At 43.1% G+C, this 18,960-nt stretch overlaps 1 protein-coding gene across 3 annotated transcripts in view; it reads right to left on the minus strand.

Moving 5' to 3' along the window:
• Nucleotides 1-18,251, minus strand: part of LOC110523130 (ras-specific guanine nucleotide-releasing factor RalGPS1) — a 295,595-nt gene extending 277,344 nt beyond the window's left edge. For all 3 annotated transcript variants that reach the window (XM_036976684.1, XM_036976683.1, XM_036976685.1), the window contains exon 1: nucleotides 17,897-18,251. The gene's annotated coding sequence lies outside the window, so the exon portion shown is untranslated. The remainder of the gene's footprint in view (nucleotides 1-17,896) is intronic.
• Between the last annotated feature and the right edge of the window lie 709 nt (nucleotides 18,252-18,960).

The following is an 18,960-nucleotide window of genomic DNA, read 5'->3' on the forward strand; positions in this document are numbered from 1 at the left end:
TACTTTCGGAAAAGGTCAAAGCCCCACAGGCTCCGATTGTAAATATGGTGGATTTCAAACACTGGCGAGTTCAAAACAGGTGGTTTTTAGGTGGTGATTCGCAAGGGATCTGCAGCAAGAGAGTAATGTCTGACAGGGGTACCAAAGATTCAAAAGGCTATGGCCTGCTGTACACATGTTAAAACAAGCAAGGTTCACGTCAGCCTGTGTGAGAAACTTGAAAGTTGCAAGGGCATCAACAATGAAAATGTTATTGCAGAGCATCCATTCAGACCAGATCTCAGTATAGCCTCCGAGAACTACTAGAACAAAACTTATCCATTATCCCAAGCTTTTTCAGACAATCGGTGCAAAAATGTTAAGCGTTCATCAAAATCAGTCGTTCTCTAAGCTTCTGAAGGATCTCCAAAATGAAAACTGGAGCGCAGAATAGTAAGTCGATAGGGCTGGGCGGTATACTGTATTTTACCACACACACACACACACACACGAGTATTGATGCACAGACCGGTTTAGGTTTTTACTTTACCTTCTATAACGGTATTTGAATGTTTATGAATGTTTGTTCAAATGTGATATGCCGTGTGTAACGTCCATTTTTATAGTTTACACCGCTACTTGAGTCATCTCTCTCAATGCCCCTTTCAACACAGAACTAGCCACGCCCCCTGACACTCACGGAGCGCATTTGTTGTTCCTCGACTACGAGACACTTGAGTTCAGTCTGCATGGTCAATGCAGCACATGCAAAAACGTCGATGACGATGTTTACACTTTGCTACTTAAAATAAATCCACAAGGGTTATAATAACAATATTAGTTTGTTTCTGCAAACAATTAGTTTCTTTTTTTAGTTAGGCTAAATCGTGTTAGCCGCTAATGCATGCTTAATCGCTAGTTAGTACATTTATTAGCTAGCTAGTGTCATGACATGCCCTGGGGGGAGGATCTGAGCAGCCCCCCCTCTCTCTTTCTACAGTTTTATGACAGGTCATAAATACCTGGTAGAAACTGCCATGCAGTATTGAGGGAGAGTGTCAACCAGAACAAAGCGCTTCTTAGTTCATAACTCCTAATCCCCAAAATGGGAGAACTAAACAATATTTATACTTTTGAGAATGTGGGAATGATCCGTGGACAGTCATGACGAGTAGTGTTTAATTTGGTGATCTCATGACAGGAAACACACACAACTGTATCTCTTAAAAGTGTACATTTCCCAGCTGTCAGGTTTACATCTAAATATTGTGTAACGTACGTGATTAAACATGAAGCTATTTGTGAAAATATGTAATGTGATGTTAATCCATACTCCCATTTAGAAGGTTTTCATATAAAAGCTCACACCCGCATGAACCCAGACATCACATTAGGCATCATAGAACCTCCCCTTCTTCCACGAATATAAAAACACCATCCTACAAAATATACATTAAGTCAGAGAACCCCGGGACGGAGTTCGCACGTTGGAATGGCTGGAAAGGGTTCAACTCTGAGACTATCGATCACTACAGAATAAGAGAAAATCTTACACGTATAATTACTAGTCTGCAGCCAGAAGTTACGCAAGTCTAGTACGAGAACGCCGACAACCGCCGAAGCATCTATTCTATGAGAATATTTCTGAATGGTACTCTGAAGTATGCATTCTAACCACGAAATACATTGTGACTTCCGGGAAAGTTAACCAGAGACTCTAATGAACTCCACAGGACGATCGAGGATTCCAACAGAGAAGACAACATACGGGCGTAAATATGCACGTTGCGATTATTCTCGAATGAACGGCAGTTTATGTGCAAAGGATTAGCATTTCAATTAATATAATTACAGTCTGTGTGTAGGGAATCCATTTAGTCTTTCCCGCTCTCTCTCAGTCCCCACCCCTTTCCTTTGTCTACCAAGCCATCATATTGGCTTAGTCCACTAGGGACTTTTCTATCATTGTTAGTAGTAACCAATATCTGTTTATGTAATTGTGTGATTATTAGTTAGTAAATAAATCAATTAAACCAATTTGGATATCGGCACGAACGCTAGTTTCCATAATGAATCAGCAATATACAAGGGTTTGCGACGTTCAGCAATGAGGACGTAATAATTAAATTAATAGAAGACTTAATTGATCAGATATTAAAAATCACTGAAGAGTTATATTTGGAAAAATATCAACTTTGTAATCTCAAACATTTTCCGTGGTGCCCCAACTTACTAATAATGTTTACATTATTAGTTTAAACACATAATTAAACAGAGAACTGAGTTGATATAAATAAGTCTTCACATTTAATGAGTCCAGACACGACGCCAGCTAGCCAGCTGAGTCAGAGCAAAGTAGCTAGCTATACAGCCTGATACCAGTGATGTTATAGCCTAAATTAGCATGTTTGAGCAACAGTATCATCTAAATCAAAGAGGAATAGGCATAGCATGAATGTTGGATACATTAATAAATATTTAATCCAGCCAAAGATTATATAGGGTCCCCAAGGAAACACTAACCAACAGTGGTTCCTACCCTGTCCACAATAACGCCCTGGCATTTTCATGTCAAAACACTGTGTTCAATGTACCCACTATTATATAGAATTCAATTAATAATTTTATGTCCATGATACTAACAGCTCAACAAAGTGTTATGATCTATTTGATCTAAAATCAAGCAATTGCAACATTAGGTAAAAGACAAATAAATAAGGGCTAGATTTTTTTTGCCCATATCATGCAGGCCTATGTGGCAGCGTGGAAATTCTCAAGTGAGTGCTGTAAACACAGAAATGTATTAAAATGCAGGAAATTATTTTTGGTTATAGTTGAATCGAAGTGTAAAACAAATCAGAATGGGGGGGAAAATACATTCTAAGTGATTTTCAGTGGGTATGTGTTGCCCCCCTAGGGTCACGCACTAATTAACAACATTTATTACTCAAAAACCATCATACCATCAAATTCTAAAACTACCATGATCTGATATTTTGGCCATATCACCCAGCTTTAATAGTAAGTATACCCTTAGTTTTTACCCTAAATTGGTGATTGTCAGAATAATTTATTGGGGGAAAGCCAACTGGCGTTGTCAGGGGAAACTTAAGGAGGCATAAAAAGGGAGGGTCGTGACTAGAGGCTTTTTAGAGAAATTGTTCAGCTCTCACTCTGGCCCTTCTCCAGCCGACCTGCCTCACTAGTGAGGGTGTGAATGGACTCTCGTTGGCCTTTCAGACGAGAGAACTCCTGGCACATTCAGGGTCCAGGAGAGAGAGTGAAAGGGAGGTGCCCAGAGAGGGAGACAGAGGAGTGGGAAAGAGAGAGAAGAGTTGAAAAATCGGGTTTCATTAGCCTCTGTCAGAGCTCCTTCATACTTCTGCCTCTCTCGTTCAGAGCCAGGGCCACTGGGCGAAGTGGAGTGAGGACGGACAGAAAGCGTGACATGATTGGGTCTTAGGAAATGGAGGAGCTTTTGGCACTGCCAATTACAACTCTTACCAAAAAAGTAATGTCTAAGAGCGTAATTGCACCGCAATAGATCCATGCAATTTGAATACCAGTTGAGAATCAAGAAGCTATAAAATCATAATGATTTTAATTACAGTTGAACTGTAACGTTTAGGAATATCACCCATACTCCAAAAACTGTTAACTGTGGCAAAGGCAGACCGAGGAGTAGACACTGACTTAAGGTTAGTTTGACATACAGTACCAGTCAAAAGTTTGGACACACCTCAAATGGTGCTTATTTTTTTTACTATTTTCTACTTTGTAGAATAGTGAAGACACGGAATCATGTAAAAAAAAATATATATATATATATTTTTTTATAAAACGAAAAGAACAATATACTTTAGATTGTTCAAAGTAGCCACCCTTTGCCTTGATGACAGCTTTGCACACTATTGGCATTCTCTCAACCAGCTTCACAAGGAATGCTTTTCCAACATATGCTGAGCACTCGTTGGTTGCTTTTCCTTCACTCTGCGGTCCAACTCATTCCAAACCATCTCAATTGGGTTGAGGTCGGGTGATTGTGGAGGCCAGGTCATCGGATTCAGCACTCCATCACTCTCCTTCTCGGTCAAATAGCCCTTACACAGCCTGGAGGTGTGTTTTGGGTCATTGTCCTGTTGAAAAATAAATGATAGTGGGACTAAGTGCAAACGGGATGGCGTATCGCTGCAGAGTTCTGTGGTAGCCAAGCTGGTTAAGTGTGCCTTGAATTCTAAATAAATCACTGACAGTGTCACCAGCAAAGCGCCCCCACAGCATCACATCCCCTCCTCCATGCTTCACGGTGAGAACCACACATGGAGATGATCCGTCCAACTACTCTGCGTCTCACAAAGACACAGAGGTTGGAAACAAAAATCTCAAATTTGGACTCAAAAAGGACAGATTTCCACGGTCTATTGCTCGTGTTTTTTTTTAGCCCAAGCAAGTCTCTTCTTATTGGTGTCCTTTAGTAGTGGTTTCTTTGCAGGTATTCAACCATGAAGGCCTGATTTACATAGTCTCCTCTGAACAGTTGATGTTGAGATGTGTCTCTTACTTGAACTCTGAAGCATTTTTTTGGGCTGCAATTTCTGAGGCTGGTAACTCTAATGAACTTATCCTCTGCAGCAGAGGTGTAACTGGGTCTTCCTTTCCTGTGGCGCTCTTCATGGGAGCCACTTTCATCATAGCGCTTGATGGTATTTGTGACTGCACTTTGAAGAAACTTTCAAAGTACTTGACATTTTCCATTTTGACTGACCTTCATGTCTTACGACTGTCCATCATTACTGTTTCTCTTTGCTTATTTGAGTTGTTCTTGCCATAATATGGACTAGGTCTTTTACCAAATAGGGCTATCTTCTGGACACCATCCATACCTTGTTACAACACAAATGATTGGCTCAAATGGATTAAGAAGGAAAGAAATTCCACAAATTAACTTTTAACAAGGCACACCTGTTAATTGAAATGCATTCCAGGTGACTACCTCATGAAGCTGGTTGAGAGAATGCCAAAAGTGTGCAAAGCTTTCAAGGCAAAGGGTGGCTATTAAATCAAATATATTTTGATTTGTTTGACACTTTTCTTGGTTACTACATGATTTCATAGTTTTGATGTCTTCACTATTGTTCTACAATGTAGAAAAATAGTAAAAAATAAGGGAAAATCCTGGAATGAGGAGGTGTGTCCACATGTTTGACTTGTACTGCATGTCCTGTTAGGAGTGAGGGAGGCAAAGCTGATCCCAAATATGTGGTTCGGGTTAAACTTCTAGCAGGAGCCTTACTAAGTGATCTTTCAACTTTGCTTCCATACACACCCTCATCCAGTGTGTCTGCAGGGCGTAGTCAATGAAGATAATCACGTGTTTAGTTACACATGCTGTTTTCCTTATTAGCATGAAGACGATCTATACGAGGTTAACAATGAGAAAAATGCATTGCATGATGTTTGGAGACATTTCACATGATATGCAGTTATATCACCACACATTTGTAAAAAGTATGATGTGTGTGTATTAATATCATGTACGGTTTGGGACGTAAAAAACAGAGCTCTAGTTAGCCTGCAAACTGATAGCTTGCACATCTAAAGTTGGCAAGCGATGCTGCCTCTTGCCACGCCAGATATGGAAACAGCTGCCACTGGGGCGGACACTCTTACATGACGCTAATGGTTGTCGTGGGGATTTAAGTTAACGTCAATCAAAATTACAAAAGAGACTGGGATAATACTGTAGTGATGCAAAACACACATTTACATTTTAGTCATTAAGCAGACAACCTTATCCAGAGTGCATTCATCTTCAGATAGCTAGGTGGGAGAACCACATGTATCGCAGTCATAGTAAGTACATCAGAGCAAGTAAGCCATCAGCAAAGTCAGAGCAAGTAAGGGGGGGAAAAAAATGTAATATATATATATAGTCAAGTGGGATTATTTAAGATACCCTTTGAAGAGGTTGGGTTTCAGATGTTTTCAGAAGATGGGCAGGGAGGTCATTGGGAAGCTTGTTGGGGCGGCAGGTAGCCTAGTAGTTAGAGCGTTGGGCCAGTTACCGAAAGGTTGCTGGATCAAATCCCCGAGCTGACAAGGTAAAAATCTGTTGTTCTGCCCCTGAACAAGGCAGTTAACCCACTGTTCCTAGGCCGTCATTGTAAATAAGAATTTGTTCTTAACTGACTTGCCTAGTTAAATAAATAAATAAATAAATAAATAAATAAATAAAAAATGTGTTCCACCATTAGGGTGCCAGAACAGAGAAGAGCTTGGACCTGGCTGAGAGGGAGTTGCCCTCATGTAGGGGTGGGAGGGCCAAGAGAGCAGATGTGGCAGGACAGAGTTCTCGGGTTGGGGTGGAGGGTTTGAGCAGAGCCTGGAGGGAGGGAAGCAGCCTTATCCAGTGGATGTGGATGAGAACTTCGACTGGAAGCCAGTGGAGTGTGCGGAGGATCTGGGTGACATGTAACTTGGGAAAGTTGAACACCAGGCGGGCTACAGCGCTCTGGATAAATTGTAAGGGTTTGCAGGGCGGCAGGTAGCCTAGTGGTTAAGAGTGTTGGGCCAGTCACTGAAAGGTTGCTGGCTCGAATCCCAGAGCCGACATAAAAATGTTTGATGGCACATGCGGGGAGACCAGCGAGTTACAGTAGTCTAGACAGGAGAGGACAAGTTCCTGGATCAGGACCAGCGCCACTTCCTGTGTGAGGTAGGGTTAGTACTCTATGGATGTTGCAGTGCATGAACCTGCAGGAGCGAGTCACTGTTTTGATGTTTGCAAACACCACATTGCCTTACTAATTACGTGTCTAGTCTCCACTGGACTGGCAGAAATGGGTCATAAGGGTGACAGGCGAAGGGGGACTGCATAGCCTGCAGCCTCTCGCTGACACAGCATAGGTGCCAGTCAGTGGAGTGGCTGCAGCACTAAACTCTGACCAAATGATGCCTACTCAGAGTCCCATATCACCGATGCCCTCATCATCCTTTGAGGGGGAAAAAAAACAGGCCATGCTATGGGGGTGCATCTCAATAGTTTTCAGTGATTTCCTCCGCTCGTCTCCTTTCCTCCATCTGCAGTACATTGACATTTAAAAAAAAGTCAGGCCAAAGCAAGTCCCTGGGTAGCATCCTCCATCTGCAGTGTTTCCCCTGTATTCCCTTAGCAGTGGCGCACCTCTCCCCAAGGAGAGCAGCTTAACACAAGAGACACTTGGTGTGCGTTTCTGTGCAACCTGGGAATTGTAACAGTAGATGACAGTGTGACATTCCATTGGAGGCTTCCCAAAATGATCCTATTTAGAGTCAGCTTCATTAGTAAAAAAGAGATAAAACGCCAACGCTATGTACAGTGAGGAGAACAAGTATTTGATAGCCTGCCAAATCGGCAGTGTTTCCTACTTACAAAGCATGTAGAGGTCTGTAATCTTTATCATGGGTACACTTCAACTGTGAGAGACGGAATCTAAAACAAAAATCCAGAAAATCACATTGTATGATTTTTACGTAATTCATTTGCATTTTATTGCATGACATAAGTATTTGATCACCTATCAACCAGTAAGAAATCCGGCTCTCGCAGACCTGTGTTAGTTTTTCTTTAAGAATCCCTCCTGTTCTCCACTCATTACCTGTATTAACTGCACCTGTTTGAACTCGTTACCTGATAAAAGACACCTGTCTACACACTCAATCAAACAGACTCCAACCTCTCCACAATGGCCAAGACCAGAGAGCTGTGTAAGGACATCAGGGAAAAAAATGGTAGACCTGCACAAGGCTGGGATGGGCTACAGGACAATAGGCAAGCAGCTTGGTGAGAAGGCAACAACTGTTGGCGCAATTATTAGAAAATGGAAGAAGTTCAAGATGACGGTCAATCACCCTCGGTCTGGGGCTCAATGCAAGATCTCACCTCATGGGGCATCAATGATCATGAGGAATCAGCCCAGAACTACATGGCAGGACCTGGTCAATGACCTGGTCAATGACCTGAAGAGAGCTGGGACCACAGACTCAAAGAACCATTAGTAACACACTACACCATCATGGATTCAAATCCTGCAGCACACGCAAGGTCCCCCTGCTCTAGCCAGCGCATGTCCAGGCTCGTCTGAAGTTTGCCAATGACCATCTGGATGATCCAGAGGAGGAACGGGAGAAGGTCATGTGGTCTGAGACGACAAAAATAGAGCTTTTTGGTCTAAACTCCACTTGCCATGTTTGGAGGAAGAAGAAGGATGAGTACAACCCCAAGAACACCATCCCAACCGTGAAGCATGGAGGTGGAAACATTCTTCGGGGATGCTTTTCTGCAAAGGGGACAGGACGACTGCACCGTATTGAGGGGAGGATGGATGGGGCCATGTATCGCGAGATCTTGGCCAACAACCTCCTTCCCTCAGTAAGAGCATTGAAGATGGGTCGTGGCTGGGTCTTCCAGCATGACAACGACCCGAAACATACAGCCAGGGCAACTAAGGAGTGGCTCCGTAAGAAGCATCTCAAGGTCCTGGAGTGGCCTAGCCGGTCTCCAGACCTGACCCCAATAGAAAATCTTGAGGGAGCTGAAAGTCCGTATTGCCCAGTGACAGCCCCGAAACCTGAAGGATCTGGAGAAGGTCTGTATGGAGGAGTGGGCCAAAATCCCTGCTGCAGTGTGTGCAAACCTGGTCAAGAACTACAGGAAACGTATGATCTCTGTAATTGCAAACAAAGGTTTCTGTACCAAATATTAAGTTCTGCTTTTCTGATGTATCAAATACTTATGTCATGCAAATTAATTACTTAACAATCATACAATGTGATTTTCTGGATTGTTGTTTAGATTACATCTCTCACAGTTGAAGTGTACCTATGATAAAAATTACAGACCTCTACATGCTTTTTAAGTAGGGCAACCTGCAAAATCGGCAGTGTATCAAATACTTGTTCTCCCCACTGTACATTATCTGGAAATCACAGATAGTGTGGTGGGGACGTCCAAGATAATGTAGAGAAGAACCGGGACCAAACCCGTATCGCCTTACTCCTTGGTATCGTAGCAAGGAAACAAAAAAGCGGATTTAACTTATTTAGGAAAACATCCCTAAATGTTGTTAACAAACATTCTGTTATCATTCAGATGCACATATATTTTCCATGCTATAGCACACCATATTTTACAAATAGTATGTTAAAAGGGCTAATGAGTTGCCTGCTTCGTGTTTTCATTTACGACGTGGGGGAAAAAAAGTGCTAATGGTATCGTCCCGGGCCTAGTAGAGAATGGAGCCGTTTATCCCGCTTATACCACAGTAACCAAAGGAAACAATTCTATAGCGCTCTAACCAGTAGGAATTTGTTCAATTGCCATGTAAATTGGCAACATTCTAATCCCTTGCTTGCCAGCTAGCCAACTATGGCTAACAAAGTCTCGTCCAACTCCGCAGCACAACAGCAAAGTATTCTCATTTGCATAAGCTGTTTTCTATTTAAAATGTGTATACATCCATAACAGCATCATTTTGCCTGGCACAGAAAAATTGCTTGTCTTGTTAGGACATAAGCTTTCCGTTACTCGAGGACATCGCAATGCAAATGATAAAAGGCTAGAAGCTAACTAAATACAGTAGTTTGTTCCTTGCAAACCTGCCAATGGACAACCGAATTCAACAATACCAGTTGCTGAAAAAAAAAATCGCTGGTCAAACAAGAAACACTTGGGAGGATTTGATAGAGTCTAGCTCCACCTGCGTCATGACCGCACGAGTGATGCTCATCACTCACCACCTTAGGTCATCAGATGCTACAAAAAAATATATACAAGTCTCGACAAAAAAAAAAAAACTAAGGTTTTTCCCTCATTGGACATGCATCCAATTTCAGTATGTGTAGTTTGTTGGTTTAGCTTTCTGTAACTTGTGTTATTGACTGTACGTTTGTTTGTCTAACTGTGTTGTCTGTTCAGACTGCTTTGCTTCATCTTGGCCAGGTCGCAGTTGTAAATGAGAACTTGTTCTCAACTGGCCTACCTGGTTCAATTTAAAGAAAAATCTTTATAGCTCTGTAAAGGCTGCTTGGTGCAGTGATTTACAATGGTAGTAAGGCACCTATTGTTGGAACTACTTCAGGAAGTGTTTAACAACTGTCCGTATAGATCTGAAAATAATGCCCCCTCTACAACACCCTTCTTGACTGTCACACCACGGCATTGTTGAATAGTGGATTCTAACGCCGATTATAAACCGAGTGGTTTGAGCCCTGAATGCTGATAGACTGAAATTAAGTTCACAGACACATATTCACATGGTGACACATGGTCACAGACACATATTTAGCAGACGTTATTGCAGGTGTAGCAAAATGCTTGTGTTCCTAGCTCCAACAGTGCAGTAGAATCTAAAAGCGATTCACAACAATACCACAAAGTAAAATAATGGAATTTAGAAATGCATAAATATTAGATTGAGCAATGTCGGTGTGGCATTGACTAAAATACAGTAGAATATAATACAGTACATACACATATGAGTAAAACAGTATGTAAACATTAAAGTGACTAGTGGTCCATTGTTAAAGTGGTCAGTGATTCCATGTCTATGTCTATAGGGCAGCAGCCTCTAAGGTGCAGGGTTGCGTAACCGGGTGGAAGCCGGCTAGTGATGGCTATTTAACAGTCTGATGGCCTTGAGATGGGACCGAGAAGCTGTTTTTAAGTCTCAGCTTTGACGCACCTGTACTGACCTCGCCTTCTGGATGATAGTGGGGTGAACAGGCCGTGGCTTGCGTGGTTGATGATCTTTTTTGGCCTTCCTGTGACATCGTTTGATGTAGGTGTCCTGGAGGGCAGGCAGTTTGCACCCGGTGATGGATGCTCTCAATTGAGAGCATGGATGCTCTCAATTGTGCATCTGTAAAGGTTTGTGAGGGTTTTAGGGGCCAAGACAAATTTCTTCAGCCTCCTGAGGTTGAAGAGGCGCTGTTGCACCCTCTTCACCACACTGTCTGTGTCGTTGGAACATTTCAGATCGTCAGTGATGTGTCTACCGAGGAACTTGAAGCTTTCCACCTTCTCCACCGCGGTCCTGTCGATGTGGATAGGGGAGTGCTCCCTCTGCTGTTTCCTGACGTCCACGATCAGCTCCTTTGTATTGTTGACGTTGAGTGAAAAGCTATTTACTCTACCAAGGCCCTCACCTCCTCCCTGTAGGCGGTCTCGTCATTGTTGGTAATCAGGCCTACTACTGTTTTGTCGTCTGCAAACTTGATGATTGATTTGGAGGTGTGACTGGCCACAGCTCAGCATTCAACACCATAGTACCCTTCAAGGTCATTAAGCTCGGTGTCCTGGGTCTGAACCCCCTTCACTACCTGGGGTCGGCTCGTTAGGAAGTCCAGGACCTAGTTGCACAGGGCGGGGTTCAGACCCAGGACCCGGAGCTTAATGAACTTGGAGTGTACTATGGTGTTGAATGCTGAGCTGTAGTCATTGAACAGCATACTTACATAGGTATTCCCCTTGTCCAGATGGGATAGGGCAGTGTGTAGTGCGATTGCATCGTCTGTGGATCTATTGGGGCGGTAAGCAAATTGAAGTGGGTCTAGGGTGTCAGGTAGGGTGGAGGTGATACGATGCTTAAGTAGTCTCAAAGCACTTCATGATGACAGAAGTGACTGCTACGGGGCGATAGTCATTTAGTTCAGTTACCTTTGCTTTCTTGGGTACAGGAACAAGGGTGGATATCGTGAAGCAAGATAATGAATTGCGACTCCACTTTGTCTCTGTACTGACATTTTGCCTGTGATTGCCTTTACAAAAGGGATTAACTGCACTGTTCGTATTCAGCCATATTCCCAGAAACCTTGTCATGGTTATATGCGGTGGTTCGCGGTTTCAGTTTTCTGGTGAGTTACCGGCCATAACACCACCTCATCGCTTAAATATAAGCTGGTTTATGTGATAACATTTGCACCGAGAGATGTACTATGCCAGTATATTGCCAGATCTGCCTGACAGTCACAGTCATGTATATTAGGGAAGGTACGCCACGGTTGAGTGATTAAATCAAAACGACCCACTTTTGCCTCTCAAACTAGACAGATGCAATGAGAGTTAAGCTTGTAACATAATTCCTCATTAAAATCTGATCATATCCCATTGTCTCCAGATTAGGCCCATTGCTTACACATGCTGCGCCATCTGCTGCAAGGTGATCAAGGTCAACCACTAGATGAGAAATTCAGAAACTGCACAAAATGTTAAAACAGAAAGTACTACCAGTGTAGGTAACCACAGAGCATATGGCCAACAGTCTGGATTCGTCTAATAACAGAGCACATGGCCAACATTCTGGATTCGTCTAATAACAGAGCACATGGCCAACATTCTGGATTAGTCTAATAACAGAGCACATGGCCAACATTCTGGATTCGTCTAATAACAGAGCACATGGCCAACATTCTGGATTCGTCTAATAACAGAGCACATGGCCAACATTCTGGATTCGTCTAATAACAGAGCACATGGCCAACATTCTGGATTCGTCTAATAACAGAGCACATGGCCAACATTCTGGATACGTCTAATAACAGAGCACATGGCCAACATTCTGGATTCGTCTAATAACAGAGCACATGGCCAACATTCTGGATTCGTCTAATAACAGAGCACATGGCCAACATTCTGGATTCGTCTAATAACAGAGCACATGGCCAACATTCTGGATTCGTCTAATAACAGAGCACATGGTCAACATTCTGGATTCGTCTAATAACAGAGCACATGGCCAACATTCTGGATTCGTCTAATAACAGAGCACATGGCCAACATTCTGGATTCGTCTAATAACAGAGCACATGGCCAACATTCTGGATTCGTCTAATAACAGAGCACATGGCCAACATTCTGGATTCGTCTAATAACAGAGCACATGGCCAACATTCTGGATTCGTCTAACCACAGAGCACGTGGCCAACATTCTGGATACGTCTAACCACAGAGCATGTGGCCAACATTCTGGATATGTCCACTGACAAATCTGAAAGGATTTGATTGGTGAAAGCAGCTCTGCCAGTGGCTGTGGAGGAGTAGTTGGAAGAAACTCACCTCAGAGAGCTTGGACATTAGCCAGAGATGATAGGTTGAACATGTTATACACTGATTGCTGGGCAGGTTCAATGGAATACGTCTATAGCACTGCAATGAGAAGGATAAATAGTGGCGCCGAAGGGTGGATCCTTTGCAGTAAGCAACAATGATTGACAAACCCCTAGTGGTATGTGCACACAGTCAATTAAATCTATAAATGATGACCAAGCCATTTAGAAGACAACAGACCTGGACTTGCTAAGAAACAACTCAATTCACCTTTGAAAAAATGTGACAAACTGTCCCACCATTCAGTATTACAAATTAATCAAAGTAGCCAAATTAAAATAAAACAACACTAAACTGTTTAAATAATAAGACAACATTTTTTTTGAACAGGAAATACTCTGTGTAGTTCAGGTGAAACTCCTGTTAACTTGAGAAACATTGTTTATGAGAAACGCTCTTTCCTGTGTCACCAGTTTCTCTGGTTTCACTTTCTCTCCCATGCACCACAATAGTTTATATAAAAAAACACTACGTGACAATGGCAACCGTATCAGCTCAACACAACTTGCTAGTTACAGGGACAAGTGGACGGAAGGGAAACAAATGACACAAATCATTAAACACAGTGACATCACAATGGATTTACAATGGAACAAAGTAAATAGGTAGAGCTGTCAACTGGGCTTTCCTTAGGAATGTTGGCTGGAATGACAAAGTATGCAAATTGTCAGCGTAAGACGACAATGGCACTCTTCTCAGCTGCAAACCAGTCAAGGAATGCATCAAACAGTGACGAGATTTAATGGAAGGGGGACCATTAGAGGATGTTATATCAACATCACCGGTTATCACAGCACATTATGGCACGGGCAGATCACTATCGTACTCTAGTGGAACACAATTAGTAAATCATACAAACATATCCTGTCAGGTTCCATGGTTGATCGACATTGATACTGACAAGATATCAACAACAGGTAACCTAGCGGTTAAGAGCGTTTTGGGCCAGTAACTGAAAAGGTCACTGGTTCGTATCCCGAACCGGCAAGGTAGAAAAATCTGCCGATCTACTGTTGAGCAAAACAGTGAACACACAACAACAACTGTTCCCGATGCTCCGCCCCCCCCCCCCCCCCCCCCCCCCCGCACCCGCACCTGTCTGATTCAGAGGAGTTGGGTTAAAATGTGGAAGACACATTTCAGTTGAATGCATTCAATTGTGCAACTCACTAGATATCCCCCTTTCCTTAGTAATAGCACAATACATGCAGTCAGACCATACTCATAGAACTTCATCCTTTAACTGGCACGACCTCCTTAATGCCATTATGCAGCAGTGCTCAGGTTTGTGTGATACAAATAAACTCTTTCACAGTGGTGGTGGTGGGAGTCCAAACGCAAATCACATTGCTTCATCATTCAAAGCATGTACAATTCGACCATGAAGAGTCCTGGTCAGAGCAGCATTATTCAGTCGTTTCACTGGGGAAACATGTTGGCTTGGTTGCTGCTAAATAACACTAAAATTATAAAAAGCATTGGTCCCATGTTTCATGAGCTGAAATAAAAGCTTAATCTCTCTCAAATGTTGTGCACAAATTTGTTTTTACATCCCTGTTAGTGAGCATTTCTCCTTTGCCAAGATAATCCATCCACCTGACAGGTGTGGCATATCAAGAAGCTGATTAAACAGCATGATCATTACACAGGTGCACCTTATGCTGGGGACAATAAAAGGCCACTAAAATGTGCAGCTTTGTCACAACACAAATGCCACAGATGTCTCAAGTTGCAATTGGCATGCTGACTGCAGGAATGTCCACCAGAGATGTTACCAGAGAATTTTATGTTAATTTCTCTGCCATAAACTGCCTCCAACGTCGTTTTAGAAAATTAGACAGTACGTCCAACCAGCCACACAACCGCAGACCACGTGTATGGCGTCGTGTGAGCGAGCGGTTTGCTGATGTCAACGTTGTGTACACTGCGCCCCATGTTGGCATTATGGTATTGACAGGCATAAGCTACAGACAACAAAACAACTGCATTTTCTAACTGGCCAATTTGAATGCACAGAGATCCCGTCACGAGATCCTGAGGCCCATTGTTGTGCCATTCATCCACCGACATCCCATCATGTTTCAGCATGATAATGCAGGGGCCCAATACACAAGGATCTGTACACACTTCCTGGAAGCTGAAAATGTCCCAGTTCTTCCACGGTCTGCATATTCACCAGACATGTCAACAGATGCATATGTGAAATCAATAGATTAGGGCCTAAAGAAAATCTTTAAATTGACTGATTTCCTTATATGAACTGTAACTCCAGTAAAAGCTTTGACATTGTTGCATTTATATGTTTGTTTAGTTTAAATGCAACAAATGTGAGAGTTGAGGTGAGTAGGGGTTATTCCACTAGTGGCGAGTCGGGGTACTAGGGGCTATTCCACTAGTGGCGAGTCGGGGTACTAGGGGCTATTCCACTAGTGGCGAGTCGGGGTACTAGGGGCTATTCCACTAGTGGCGAGTCGGGGTACTAGGGGCTATTCCACTAGTGGCGAGTAGGGGTACTAGTGGCTATTCCACTAGTGGCGAGTAGGGGTACTAGTGGCTATTCCACTAGTGGCAAGTAGGGGTACTAGTGGCTATTCCCCTAGTGGCGAGTAGGGGTACTAGTGGCTATTCCACTAGTGGCGAGTAGGGGTACTAGTGGCTATTCCACTAGTGGTGAGGTGAGTAGGGGTACTAGTGGCTATTCCACTAGTGGTGAGGTGAGTAGGGGTACTAGGGGCTATTCCACTAGTGGTGAGGTGAGTAGGGGTACTAGGGGCTATTCCACTAGTGGTGAGGTGAGTAGGGGTACTAGTGGCTATTCCACTAGTGGCGATTAGGGGTACTAGTGGCTATTCCACTAGTGGTGAGGTGAGTAGGGGTACTAGGGGATATTCCACTAGTGGTGAGGTGAGTAGGGGTACTAGGGGATATTCCACTCGTGGTGAGGTGAGTAGGGGTACTAGGGGCTATTCCACTAGTGGTGAGGTGAGTAGGGGTACTAGGGGCTATTCCACTAGTGGTGAGGTGAGTAGGGGTACTAGGGGCTATTCCACTAGTGGTGAGGTGAGTAGTGGTACTAGGGGCTATTCCACTAGTGGTGAGGTGAGTAGGGGTACTAGGGGCTATTCCACTCGTGGTGAGGTGAGTAGTGGTACTAGGGGCTATTCCACTAGTGGTGAGGTGAGTAGGGGTACTAGGGGCTATTCCACTCGTGGTGAGGTGAGTAGGGGTACTAGGGGCTATTCCACTAGTGGTGAGGTGAGTAGGGGTACTAGGGGCTATTCCACTCGTGGTGAGGTGAGTAGGGGTACTAGGGGCTATTCCACTAGTGGTGAGGTGAGTAGGGGTACTAGGGGCTATTCCACTAGTGGTGAGGTGAGTAGGGGTACTAGGGGCTATTCCACTAGTGGTGAGGTGAGTAGGGGTACTAGGGGCTATTCCACTAGTGGTGAGGTGAGTAGGGGTACTAGGGGCTATTCCACTAGTGGTGAGGTGAGTAGGGGTACTAGGGGCTATTCCACTAGTGGTGAGGTGAGTAGGGGTACTAGTGGCTATTCCACTAGTGGTGAGGTGAGTAGGGGTACTAGTGGCTATTCCACTAGTGGTGAGGTGAGTAGGGGTACTAGGGGCTATTCCACTAGTGGTGAGGTGAGTAGGGGTACTAGGGGCTATTCCACTAGTGGTGAGGTGAGTAGGGGTAGCCAGGCTATGGTCCAACAGAAGGCTCCAAAAACAATGTTCAATATGGACCCATAAAACTCAGATGCCAACAACTTGATCAACATGTTTTAAAGATTTGCTGCATGATAATAAATTGAGAACAGATTGCGGACTTTGCCTCTTCTGCCTCTTCGAATAATAGGGGCATCCAAATGTTGCCTAGGTAGGGTAGTCTGGGTATAAAATGGAATTATAAAAATGGCTGTTGGTAATATATTTTTTATACTTACTGCTTCATTTTAAAAAAGGGCCAATCAGAGGTTAAATAAAAAAAAAGTGCAGCCTACTCCCCACCACTTCCTGTAAAAATCAGATGGAGGGCGCTGGAGAAATGTAATTACTCAAATTCATAGACAGAGCTATGGATGCAAGGACTGACCATCCATGATATCTAAATTATATAGTTTGAGCCATGTTTTGAGGCTATAACAGTGTGTGTTTACATTGTTTACAAACACTGTTGTAAAACAAGCTTACATGTTGGGTTCTGATGGGGTACAACAGTTTAGGTTCATGAGGCATAAAGTAATATTCTTCAATAGTCAATGGGTAGATTAATTTATAAGTCAAATTATATGTTATAACTGCTGATGTAGCAAACCTATAACAAGGCTGCCGGGAAAGTGCAGAAGGGGTTACAGAATTACTGCTTCGTAAATGAATACACTTGATAAATTAGTAGCCTGAACACATTCATCTTTACGTTGCATTGCCAATTTTAGCCTACATGCGAGACAGTAGAGAGACACTGTTGACACATTCAATGTCTTCAAAATAGGCCAAATAAATCTCGTTAACAAAAGTCACGAGGACAATGCAGAAAGTGTCGCATAGACCTAGCCCAGATTTGTATGCGTACGAGACGGCCAAATGTACACCCACTTTCTCGTTCAGATCACCTTTACCCTGTACAAGCACTCGTCATGACGCAAACATTCTATGCCACCGCGTTCATGATAGTCGATAGAGCACAGAAAAAAAATGTTGTTTTTATTATAAGATACACGCTCGAAATAAAATGAAAACCAAAAATGCAGTAGCCTAGGTGTTGCTTACCTCTACAAATACGAGGGTCAGTCCCTCGCTGTTGCGTCTCACTGCTGTATCAACTGGGTAACGTAAACGAAAATAAAAACTCCAACCACCAAATCACAATCCAATCTTTGTAGTAGGCCTATCGTATGCAGGCTAAACTACCTCGCAACCAATATTCCTCCAAATGTGAGTTAATACCCAAGGTCGCAGCGCTTCAGCCGGAGGACGTGGAAATTCTAATTGAATACATCTGATGAAGGCATACAAACATGGCAGTGATATATATGTAAGAAACGTCATCCACGCGCATGAAAGGAAAAACCCATAACGACGACAGCAGGAAGTGTCAGGTAGGTGCACTTAACCTGACGGCTAAGACTCGTTTTTCTGCCAGCAGCACAAAGGATGACGTCACTTGTATATGGTAATGACCAAACCTTCAAAATAAAAGCCTGCATTTCAAAACTTTGAAATGTGGATTACTCATTCAAAAAATATATATGGCTACTTTTATTGTGCCAACAAGAAAAGGCAATAAGTTATTTATGAAAAAAAAATACAAAATATGGTTTTAAAAACATGAAAAACGTTTCTAGCTCTTAGCTAAAGTGGGGTGGGAAATACTAAGTAGGGTCTTTACTAACCAAATATGGTTAGTTTTGGAGGGGGACTGTGTCACAAGGCCTGCTGCTGGCTTTTCATTCTGCCCCCACATACTCTGTAATAGACCGTACATGGAATACATATCGGCTGGTAGAGAGAACAAAACACCTTAACACTTGTTTTCATTGCTTCCAATGTGAAAAAAATGCTATTCCATACTAGACTTCCATGCACTCTTGCCTTGCCCTGACGAAAGAGCCAACTACCAATTGATTAGTTGAGAAGCCAACTGCTTTAAAGAAACAATGATGTCCTGACATACCTGTTTAACGACCTTATGGTGTTGTGATGGGGTACCTTTACATTGAAATCAGCCCAAGGCCAGCCTTGACATGTGCCAAACAATGCATCAGGTCAATCGATTGGCCTGGCAAATAAAATATTTTTGAGGCAGTATCCTAGTAAAATCTTGTTACATCAAC

This window comes from Oncorhynchus mykiss, chromosome 5 (genome assembly GCF_013265735.2).
Source record: "Oncorhynchus mykiss isolate Arlee chromosome 5, USDA_OmykA_1.1, whole genome shotgun sequence".
Classification (NCBI taxonomy): domain Eukaryota; kingdom Metazoa; phylum Chordata; class Actinopteri; order Salmoniformes; family Salmonidae; genus Oncorhynchus; species Oncorhynchus mykiss.